Genomic DNA, 10,778 nt, shown 5'->3' with positions numbered 1-10,778 from the left:
CATTCCTCAAGACAAAACTGCTCCTTCANGAGCTGTAATGAAGAGCGTGTAATGCAATATGTTAGTTTTCAGGTTAGTAACCACGGCAACCACATGACACTACATAGGTAGGACTTTGATTAAAAAAGCTGCTCTAGCAAAGGACAGTTCAGAAACAACATGAAATGGAGGGGTGGGGGGAAGCTATTTATTAACTGATTAAGTCATGTTTTGGGTTGTGCTTGAAAAACTAATCAGTTACGGCTGATTAGCGGGCGCACTCACAGCTGCACAGTGAACCCAATGATTTTTTACAGCTGACAGCGGCTCCCCTCTCTTGTAGGTACTGTGTACCCCTGCTAAATCTTTTAGGGGTACGCAGTACCCTGCCGTACCCCCCTACTTCCACCCCTGCTTTTGCAGGAATCACAGCTGCAAGTCACTCTGGATAGGTCTCTATATGAATATGTCACATCTTTTCAGGAGTATTTTTGCCCATTCCTCAAGACAAAACTGCTCCTTCAAATTAAATGGTGTCTACTGGTGAACAGCAATCTTGTATCTTCCTGTATTTAGCATCCATCTTCCCTTTGACTCAGACCAGTTCCACGATCCCTGCTGCTGCTGGAAAAACATCCCCACAGCACGGTGCTGAAACCACTAAGTTTCATTGTCAGTATGGTCTTCTTGGAGTGATGAGATGTGGCAATTTTGCAGCAGGCAGAGTGGCTTCCAGGAAGGGCAAAAAGTTAAATTTTGGTCTCATCTGACCAAAGTATCTTCCTCCATACATGTGAAGTTTTCCACATGGAGTTTAGGTGTTTTGGTGGAAAACCCTCTCTTGGCAGGTTTGTTGTGGTAACATCTTCTTTCCATTTGATTATATTAGATCATCAGAGATTTTTGATATTTTTTATAACCCAATCCTGATTTCTACTTCTGAACAACTTTGTCCCTGACTTGTTAGAAGATCTCCTTGGTTTTCATGGTGGTGTTTGGTTAGTAGTGGTGGTGCAGCCTCCAGGGCTTTACTTCAATAACACATTTAAATACAAGTTCTAATGTAACAAAACACAAAAAAAATGCCATGGGGAAGAAGATGGATGAATACTTTCACAAGACACTGTATATATTTAAGCTGAGTTTGTTGGATTTCTACATGCCTGTGTCTGCAGGGATGGAGTATATGAAATAAAACTGCTGTCTAATTGTGTCAAATATCAAACACTCAACATCTAATGGCAAGACTGAGTCACAACTTTGGATGATGGAATTACATTTTACTGACATAATTTTTTTTTGTTCTTCCTATCTTGCAAGGAAGCAAAGAAAAACTGCTAAATTTGTTCATGAATATACAATTACATGCTATAAAGAGAGAATTGTACGAGGTAGCTATAGGAAGTATAACATGATTTGCAAATGCAGATAAATAACATGAGGAAAAGTTGTTGAAGCAGGGAAATGCCTGAAACATGCAGGGTGGTGTGCATTGAGGACCAGGGTTGAAAAACAATGTCTGGAAGGTTGATCTGACAATAACATAATATATAACATATTTATAATGCATTTTGGTGCTAAGCCATTCAGTGATTTTATGAACTTAAAAAAAAAAAGTATTTTAAAGTTCATTCTCTGAGTTACAGAGAGCTGGTGCAAGGACTTTAGCAGTGGCTCCATTTTTCTAGTTTTAGTGAAAATACAAGCAGCTGGACCAACTCCAGCTGATGATCAGCACTGAGAGGAAAATTACAAGTTTGGGGACGGCACAAAACTGGTGAAGCAAACCAGTGAAGCTTCTGTTATGTGTTGCAAAGGAAAATGTTATTAATACATTTGAAAAGATTAGTGCTGTAAGTGGTCGCCAAAAGCTTTTTGCCACTGCTCATTTAGTAGCACAAGTCCATAACCGTTGGAGCTGCGAACGTGCTTCTTTGATTTTACAGTTTTGTGTTTATTTTTCCAATCTACATTTGTTCAACTTTGCATCTTCTTGCTATGGCAAACCTTTTTGTATGCTGAAGAAAATCAAAGTGTCTTTTTTCTGTCTCGTAGCAGCCATCATATCTATTTAATATGATGTGATATTATTGCTCCTAATAGATCTACCACAAGCTTTATGCTTCCTAGCTAAAATATTTACTGGTTTCAGGGCTCTGTAACTTCTTCATTTTACCATAAAATCAATTTCTAAAATTAAACTCCAAATTCAATTAGCTGTGTTGCTTATTTAGGGGCCGAGAGGTAAAGGCCAAGAAAGGGACATGAATTAAACAATTTTTCGATAGTCAGAAAATATTTAATTGGTTGTGCCAATTCTCTTTTGGTTTTTACATTTTAATTCAGTTGTAAAGCTGAATTATTAGATCAAAGAGTTGTTGAGCTGAAAGTCAGCCTGACTTGCTGTGCAAGTCAGGCTGACATTGCAACATCCTGCAGAAGAATATGAAAACTACACAATTAATGTTAAAGCATGTAGCATTGCTAGGTGTTGAGCATTTCTAAGGATGTACTGTGACTTCTCACAGTTTAAAGTCTTGTCTTTGACAGTTTATGTATAGCTGTAAGTCTTAACAATTGAAATTCTAGACTGTTTATGTTTATGTAAACTGATAAAGAAGTAATTTTTTACACAAATGGTCCCATATTTATTATCACATTTATTGAAACGCCACAAACTTTAGTGTTCTTGTTGAGATACCATGTGATAGACCAATTATGCCTAATGTCTAATTGTAAGATGGTTGGGAATGTTTTTCATGTTTTTCAAAATTGTTACAGAAATGAAACATGTGCATTTGTATTTGTTTTTTATTCTTATTTCCCTACATAAAATGCAGCGCAGCCAGTTCCTTTCAGAACTCTGCTAATTAGTCCACCTGTGTGTCCTTTAATTTGACTATAAATGGAGCTGTTCTGTGAAAGCCTGAGTCATTTGTTTGGAACAATAGTGAACAAACAGCATTGTGAAGCCAAGGGGACAGTCCAGATCCGTCAGGGATCGAGTTTTGGATAACCTTAAAGCAAATGGCTAAATGCAGGTTAACGTTTAGCCTGCACAACTGTTACTGCAAGATCAGTAAGAGCACTTTCCAGTGCCAAATTTGATCAAAGTCCTGAAGCCACACAATGGTAAAAAGGTCAGAAAAATATACTGCAGACAGATGGAGTAATAAGCAAGAATAGCTGCCAAGAAGAACAGACATTCAAGTTGACTTGTGTTATGCTGGATGAACAACGTTGGACAGATTCTGTTGTGGATTCTGAAGTGTTTTTTATCAGGTCTGACTTTCTTTTCCCATCACCCAAATCCAGAGGTGACAGAAGGAGGTGAAAATAAGTAGTATTTACTTAACAAGATAAAAAAAAATAAAAAAAACCCCTAGAATTTAGGGAAAATCCAAAACAGGAACTCATGAAAGCACCACGAGGAAACACTGGGGTATCTTGCATTGATTGTTTGAATTCTAGACAGGTGATTGATGAGCATAGGAATGAACAATGGAAACAAAACCGGAAAGTTGTGGGTTGATTGAAATTGTCGACCATTATTTCAGAAGTGAACTTTAATTTATCTCAAAGTTGTTCTATTAGGTCGAGAGCCTTGCTTTGTGCACTGTAGTGCAGTAATGTGGGGACAGGAAACAGACCATTACTAAATTATTTCAATGCAAAGCTGGGAATTATAAGTTGTGTAAAATATCTTGCCATGCTGAAGCATTAAGAGTTTAATTTACTGGACCGAAGGTGTCGAGTCCAGCTCCTGAGCAACTGACCCACGTCATATTCTCCCTCTGCACCCAACTTCTCACTTGACACAATGTATTCAGGGCTGTGCAGTTGTCCTGGCAACTGCCCAGAGAACTAAGCTCGCCAGACAAAGAGGCATTATCCGTCACTCCAAAGAACATGTCTTCAGTGCTTTGCGCTTTACCTGGTTGATGTAAGGTTTGGATGCAGCTGCTCAACCATGAAAATCCATTCCACAAAGCTCTCTGTAAGCAGTTCTTGAGCTAATCTGTAGGCCATCTGGAGGTTGGGGAGTCTGTACCTACTGACTGCTGAAATTTGGCAACCTCCATGCTTTGGTGAGTGAGAGAACTGTTTTGGTAATAAGTGTATATGTTATATAAGTTTCAGTTCTAATTATTGTGTGGGCAGACTGTTTAAAACAAAGCTAGGCTAATGACGATAACCCAAGCTTTGAACATCCCACAGAGCAAATCAAAGCTGAAAAATAACCAAGGGTGGGTGTTGGTTCATTTTAAGCCACTTTATGTCTAAATTATTTTCCATCAGATCTTTCTTCTTCTATTTAGCCATGATTTTCAAGTATCTCTGACATTTTCTTGGCGTTGTCTCTGAACCTTTCAAGATAAGATGTGTAATGGTGACTGAACTAATGCTTACTTGACTTCTAGTTGTTTGAAACAATAGTCAATAACACCTGGAGCCTCTCTTTGCTTGATTAGATCGGCTGTTTGTGTGCTCCAGCTCCCGCTGGCTGTTTCTATGTGTCTTCTCCTTCATCTGCTCTCCAACTGTCACTTGTTCCCTCGTCCCACTCTCCCAGCTCTCATTCTTCTGGGGATCTCTGTCTTGCTTTTTCACTGTCTCTCACATTCCCAGTCAAGCCAAACTCACAAACACAAATACACACAGTGCCGTGTACTCCCAGGTGGTGAGTGGTTGCTTTGAGCAACGGCAACAATGTCCCTAGTGTTCAGGCGCTGTCACCTCTCCTTACGCCGTCTCCCATTCCATTATCTTACTTGTTGCCGCTACGTCCAGCTTTCATCGGATCTCTTTCATCTTGTCCTGGTGTTTCTTCTGTTTCCATCTTGTCTTTAGTTGCATGTCAGTGTCTTGTGGTATTATCCCAGCGGATTCGTGTGAAGACATTACTGAAATTCTCACCCTTTCTCTGACAACTCCACAATCCCTCAGCATGACATAGTTTTTGACACGTCTGAAGACTCTGAGTGAGAGGTAGAAGAGAAGAGGAGGAAGGAGAAGAGCTCACAACTGTCATTTTATATTTGCAATCAGTCCCTGATCTGGTTGTGGGAGAGAAATTGAGGGTTTGGCGGGTTAGCTGATGAACTGTAACGCATGAAAAAGAGGAATCCTTGGTGGGAGAAGCAGGAGGGGGGGGAGAGAGTGACATGGTGAATGAAAGCTCAGAGAGCAGGAGAAGCAGGAGAGAGAGGAGATGGAGATTCAGAGGCAGTGGGTATTCAGAGCACAGTGTTCACACACAGAGAGTGACTTGCTGATTGAGGTGTTTCTGTATCTCGGTCATCTTAGACCATCTCTACATCAAATTCAACAGGAGTTCGGCACTCCAAAGACTCTTGGACCTCTCTTTGTTCTCTTTTTTTATGCTCTCTGCACCTGCAGTCGGCTCTTTTTTTTTCTTTTTCTTTTTAACATGTGCTTCGATTCCTCACCTTTTCTTTCTTGAAGCCCCTTTTCACCCGGATTTAAACAACGTACCCCTGCTCCTGTCTCTCTCCCTCCCTCTGTGCTTTGCCATGTTTCCCTATTTTTCTCTCTCTCCTTCTCTGCGATGAGAGAAAACAACATCAACGGCTGAGCCACAGTAACAGCACATGCAACAGGGAGCAGGGAGGACCTTCTGCTTTCCCACCTTGCGCTCTGACTCCTGTTCCCCTCGGAGGACGATTACAACGAGGAAGACAAGAAGATTGCAGGAATGGATCTGAGCTGGTGAAGATCTGTGGAAAAAAAACGGGATAAAGAAGGGACTAAGACCGGACTTTCATGTTGGTTTTTTTTAAGTGAAAACAAGGACTAAACAAAGGGGTGACACACAGAGTGCTGACAAGTACTTGAGACTTCAGTAGAGATGCCACCTGTGGCACAAGTGTGACTCAAGAACAGCCTGCTCTTCTTTCCACATACCTCGGTTGAATTTGAACAACGATGGCATCCAAGAAGAAGTGGTCCGAGCGCAGAGAGCTGAGGAGGGAGCGGGCATTCTCCACCCGGGATGATTTATCTGTTGCGTCAGGAGCATCCGGGCCGGGGCGTCCCACCGCCAGGGGGCGTTTCTCAGAGTCCTGGAAGAGGCTGAGCTCCAGAGGGGGCTCCACCAAGAGGGGGGCGCTCAACTCTCAGCAGCCACCGGTAAGATAGTTCAGATGCAGAGACCCCCTTGACTTGTTCCCAAAGATCAATCAATGACCCGGGGTGCAGGGAGGGAAATGGGACAGGAAACACTTCATCTCACGTAGGAGGGTGTAAAGGCTTTGGGAAGGATTAGGAGGTTTGCTGAGTTGAGGAGTTTAAAAGAATCATTTATGTCACTTTGTCAGTTTGTTTATACGGACTCTAATGTCCTCATTTGTATCTATTCGTACAACCTAATTAGCCATTTGACCTCTTTTTGACTTCTAAACAGGCTTTCTGGGTTGACTTCTTGATTGTTTTTTTATTTTTATTTTCCCAATTTTACTCCATCTTTAATCATCTGCTGCCTTGGAAGTTAATCAAAATCACCAGAGCCAGGTTTAAGTTTAGTGTTACTTTCCAAGGGAGGTTTGAAGTTTTGTAGGAATGATTGGGAACTGGTGAGAGTTTTTTTCCCCTCCTGCTCTCAGAGCATCAAACCTGTTATCTGTCTAAGACTGATGAAAATTATAGTTCCTGTTCTTGCTGTCATAACTAAAATGACCCCTGGATCTTTAATGGTATGGTAGAGAGGGTAGTATGTTACTGAGCAATCATTCAAGACATTACGTGATTGATTTCTTAACAGATTTTTAACTGCAGTTGCTGATTTTATGATTCGATTGTGCAGAATCTAATCATAATAGTTTTTCTCTGAAGTATTTGTGGTTATGTAAAGCTGATAAAATTACTGACCCAGTGAAGTCATTCAGGTTTCTTAAACATGGAAGTTGTTTATATAATTGTTAAATTCAGTGACCTACATGTCCACTGATATTCCTAGCAGTTTGACAATCCCTTCACATTACAGAAGGAATATTGCTTTGGTTAAACACTGGAATTATTTGAACTTTGTCGACGGTTATAAAATTACACTTACAACTTGAGGAAATTGTTGTGAAATATGTTCTCATGCAGATTCAGTTATTGACAGCATTGCCGTATTTTTAGCTCCTGATTGCGTTTCTTTTTCTTTCGTCTCTGCACCATGTGGAAAACAACTCTTCATGGTAGCTGGAGGAAAAACCAAACTTCTCTGTAAATGTAAAATGTGATGGCTCCAGGATTCCATCGGCTCTATTTTTGAAATGTGGAACTTCACTGATGTTTATGGATCAAGGTCAGCATAACTGAAGCTGGTTAATATTTGGCAGCAACATCTGAGCTGGGAGTTGAGTGGGTTGAGAGAGATGTGCTTGGATGGAGAGTTGAGATCCATTTCTGCTTTTTGGTTTGTGCTCCACTAACTGGTACTATTTTGGACATGTACTGATATTTTAGTGGTATTGACTATAGGGCATTACTGCAGTTTTTTGTTTCAGATGTGCATAAACAGATTTTTAAAAATGTAAGTCAGATACCTTAAAAAATAGTGCATGTTTTGTCTGTGTCTCCTGGATTTATGTACCGTATCTGTGTGATGGAGGATAGGCTGAGAGAGGTCTGCTGGGGTTTGTGTTGCTTAGATATGAAGCCAAGATACTGAAATACCAAGCTAGTCTCTAATCATTACTTTGAAATCATTACAATGTCTGTGTGCTTGAGTGTGCTCGCTCACTTGTGCGGTTCTATGCAATCTTGTGTGTGACTGAATCAATAAGGCAGAAGGTGCTGCAAAGAAATTGGAAAAACTGGAAAATTGCAGGCATTTTAAAAAATCCAATACTGAGAGATCATACTGGATGGGAATTAGAGTCAAAGGCAGGTATGGAGAGTGGGATTAAAAAGCTCCAGGGAGAGAAACTCCCTCTGGGCTTCTACAAAATCTGACATTTAGGTGCAAATGTATGTTTCTTTTTTTCCACCTTTTAGATATTTATACCAAAGAAACAGCAGCATACTATAATTATTTTGACAGTGATTGCAAAGGTTAAGATTTTTCGTTTTGATTTAATTGTGAACTAAAAGATCTATATATGAATCATGTAGTTTTATCTAAAATCGAGAATTTGACTTGGGTCTATTTTTATTTTTAGCCTGTCTTAGTTTTTTCCATATTAGGAATAGTAGTGACTTATCATATATGAGCAGCTGCTGCAAAATCTTAAATCAAAATGATTACAGAATTGCCATTTTAAACTACCTTTTATCATTTTATGTTGCCACATAAAATGCAGAGCAGTTAGTCTAGCACAAGAGCTCTGTGTGTTTTCAAAGGAGAACTATGACATTTTCTTTAGAATGATAATATTTCTAATTACAGCAAGTTCCTTGACAGACAGAAGTTGAAAGCTCAAAAGGCTAAGACAGCAAATTTGCAGGAGTCTGTTCAGCCTTCCTGTTTTCTGCTAAAAGTCTTAGCCTCTCTCAGAGCCTAAAAGGTTCCACGTGCTTCTTCCGAAATGCAGAGATCAGCTCCCACTGACGTAGATCTGCATCATTGCATCATTTTATTTGCAGAGATGCATTCGCCTCCCCTTCTCGACACCAGGTCTGGGTCGTACTATTTCAGCAGAGCTCTGTGCGAAATGCTGTGGTCAGATGTTTGTCGCAGTGTTGTATGCAGAAAACATTGTTGACCTTTCACTTAAACTAGTTGGTTTTTGCATCTTCAGGAGTCATGAATACTTTTAAGGAATCGTGCATCAACTATTCAACTTTGAGTGAATTATATAGGAACCTCTGGTGAATTGCAAACATGTCTCAACATATTGCAGAAAAAAAGAACTTTATTCTTTTAAATAGCGTCTTACATCTTTGTTCCTCTTTTCATTTTAATCTTAGACACATTACCTGAAGTGACACTACTTAACTTTGAATCTTTTTCACTCAGTGGCGTTGTAGACTGTTAGTGACATGGCAGTGGTTATATTATGTTTATTACTCTTAAGAAATATAATTTTACTTGTCAGGACCAATCGAGGTGAAATTGTCTGATCCCAGTTACTCTAGTAGTGGGCTGCATGTTGCTCTCACCCTGTTGGCGGTTTTACTTTTACCAGGTTTTACACGATTTTCTGTTGTAATCTAAATCTTTTCTTATACCGCCTGCAAGTAGCTGTTGTTATCTCGCTGGAACTTCACTTCTTTGTTTATAAAAATCTGTAGAGATTAAACGTGTGATAGCTCGTCTTTGTTTGCCTCCTTCCATGTGAAAGCCCTGCAGTTCACCGAGCCATCTGTGCTTTACAGAGACCTTTAAATAAACCCACCAAACAAGTGAAATGTTGTTTTGGTTTGCCTGGTGTGTTCTGCATGGATTCTTGGGATGGTAATGTTAAAGGCTTTCACAGCTTCACAGTTCAGTTTTATAATAATGAGCTTCATCAGTGGGACCTTTTAGGTCAGAAGACAGACAGCTTTTCCTCCCTTGTGTTCTCTCCCAGCATGAAAACAGGACAGCAAAGGCTCCCAAGGCTTGTTTGGTTCCTCTTGCTCATTGGTTGTTATCTGCTCTGATTAGACTCACTGCTGCTAATTATGTGTTTCTTTTAATTTCCTTCATGTTGGTAAAGTAAAATAAAGAATTAAAAATTACTCCAGTGTACACACGGCCTTTAAATCGAGGCCCAACTGTGATCTCAACATAAAAAAAAGTTTACATTAGATACAAAAGCTTACTGTAATTTTGTGTCGTCTCTGATTATAGTTCTCACCACATCATTAAATGTTTATGAAGAAAAAAAACATCCACAATTACTACATTAAATTTGATTAAATTCAAACACAACTTAAGCCAAAGTGAATCAAATTGAATTAATCTTAACTTTCTCATTTTTTGGAGTTTGTGACAGGTCTTTGAAAATTCAAGTCTTATTAAATCTTTACTGTTTTTTTGTTTTAGTTCTAGTAATTAAAACCCCAACTGGAAAGCCTCTACATCTGGGAAAGGCTACATGCTCATTTCCAAGTAATTTGATGTCCACCATTCTACAGGAAGAAAGCTTATTGGGAAGTGAAAAATGTTTAAGACAACTATTATTACTATCATTGTTGTGCGAGATACTTTTCTTTCCCCTTGAAAAATAAAGCTGATGCTGGGTGGTTATTTTAGTTATAATCTCATTATAATGAACAACAGAAAGTGATTTTACTTAATGAAACAGAAAGCAGAAAAGATCAAAGAGTCACATTGGTTCCTCTGGAAACAAAGGACAGGCCTTTCTATCCTTTCTACTTTTGTTTTTCCTGCCAAAGTGCTTTCACACATAACATTATTAAGTGCTCTAAAGTTTTACTTGAAAATGTACTTTTTTGGTGGCTCCATAATAGCAAGAGCAGGCATGCTACTGCTTCAAATAATACTTTGATTCTCTAAAGCCTAATTGTAGAGATGTAAAATATGGGTTGTTTTCTGTTAAAATGATTAAACTCTGACATGCAGTTGGCATGTACGTAATACTGTACAACCTCCAGTGTTTGTTGTCATTGTTGAGTCTAATGAAGCCTGTAGGAAAACTTGACCTTTAAAGCCTGAAGTGACTCTTGCCTGGCAAGACAATGATTCAAGGACAAGTGAAGACAGACATCTTTCAACATGATCCAGGCAGCTGCAGCAAACAGTGTTTTAACTAGTTTGCATTCTTATTCCTGGATTTTAAGGACCAGGACGTGTCTGTAAAGATGAAGGGCTGGTTTGGTGTCATCTTTTTGGACAAGCTTTTTTT

At 39.4% G+C, this 10,778-nt stretch overlaps 1 long non-coding RNA gene across 1 annotated transcript in view; it reads left to right on the top strand.

Annotated features, from left to right (window-relative positions):
* The first annotated feature begins 232 nt into the window (after nucleotides 1–232).
* The window catches only part of LOC107837527 (uncharacterized), a 19,251-nt gene continuing 8,705 nt past the window's right edge, over nucleotides 233–10,778 (top strand). The window contains exons 1-2 of the long non-coding RNA XR_001663543.1: nucleotides 233–327; nucleotides 7,873–7,876. This is a non-coding gene — a long non-coding RNA (uncharacterized LOC107837527). The remainder of the gene's footprint in view (nucleotides 328–7,872; nucleotides 7,877–10,778) is intronic.

Source organism: Poecilia formosa, unplaced genomic scaffold (genome assembly GCF_000485575.1).
Source record: "Poecilia formosa unplaced genomic scaffold, Poecilia_formosa-5.1.2 Scaffold5, whole genome shotgun sequence".
NCBI lineage: Eukaryota > Metazoa > Chordata > Actinopteri > Cyprinodontiformes > Poeciliidae > Poecilia > Poecilia formosa.
This window is presented reverse-complemented; position numbering and strand designations above follow the sequence as displayed.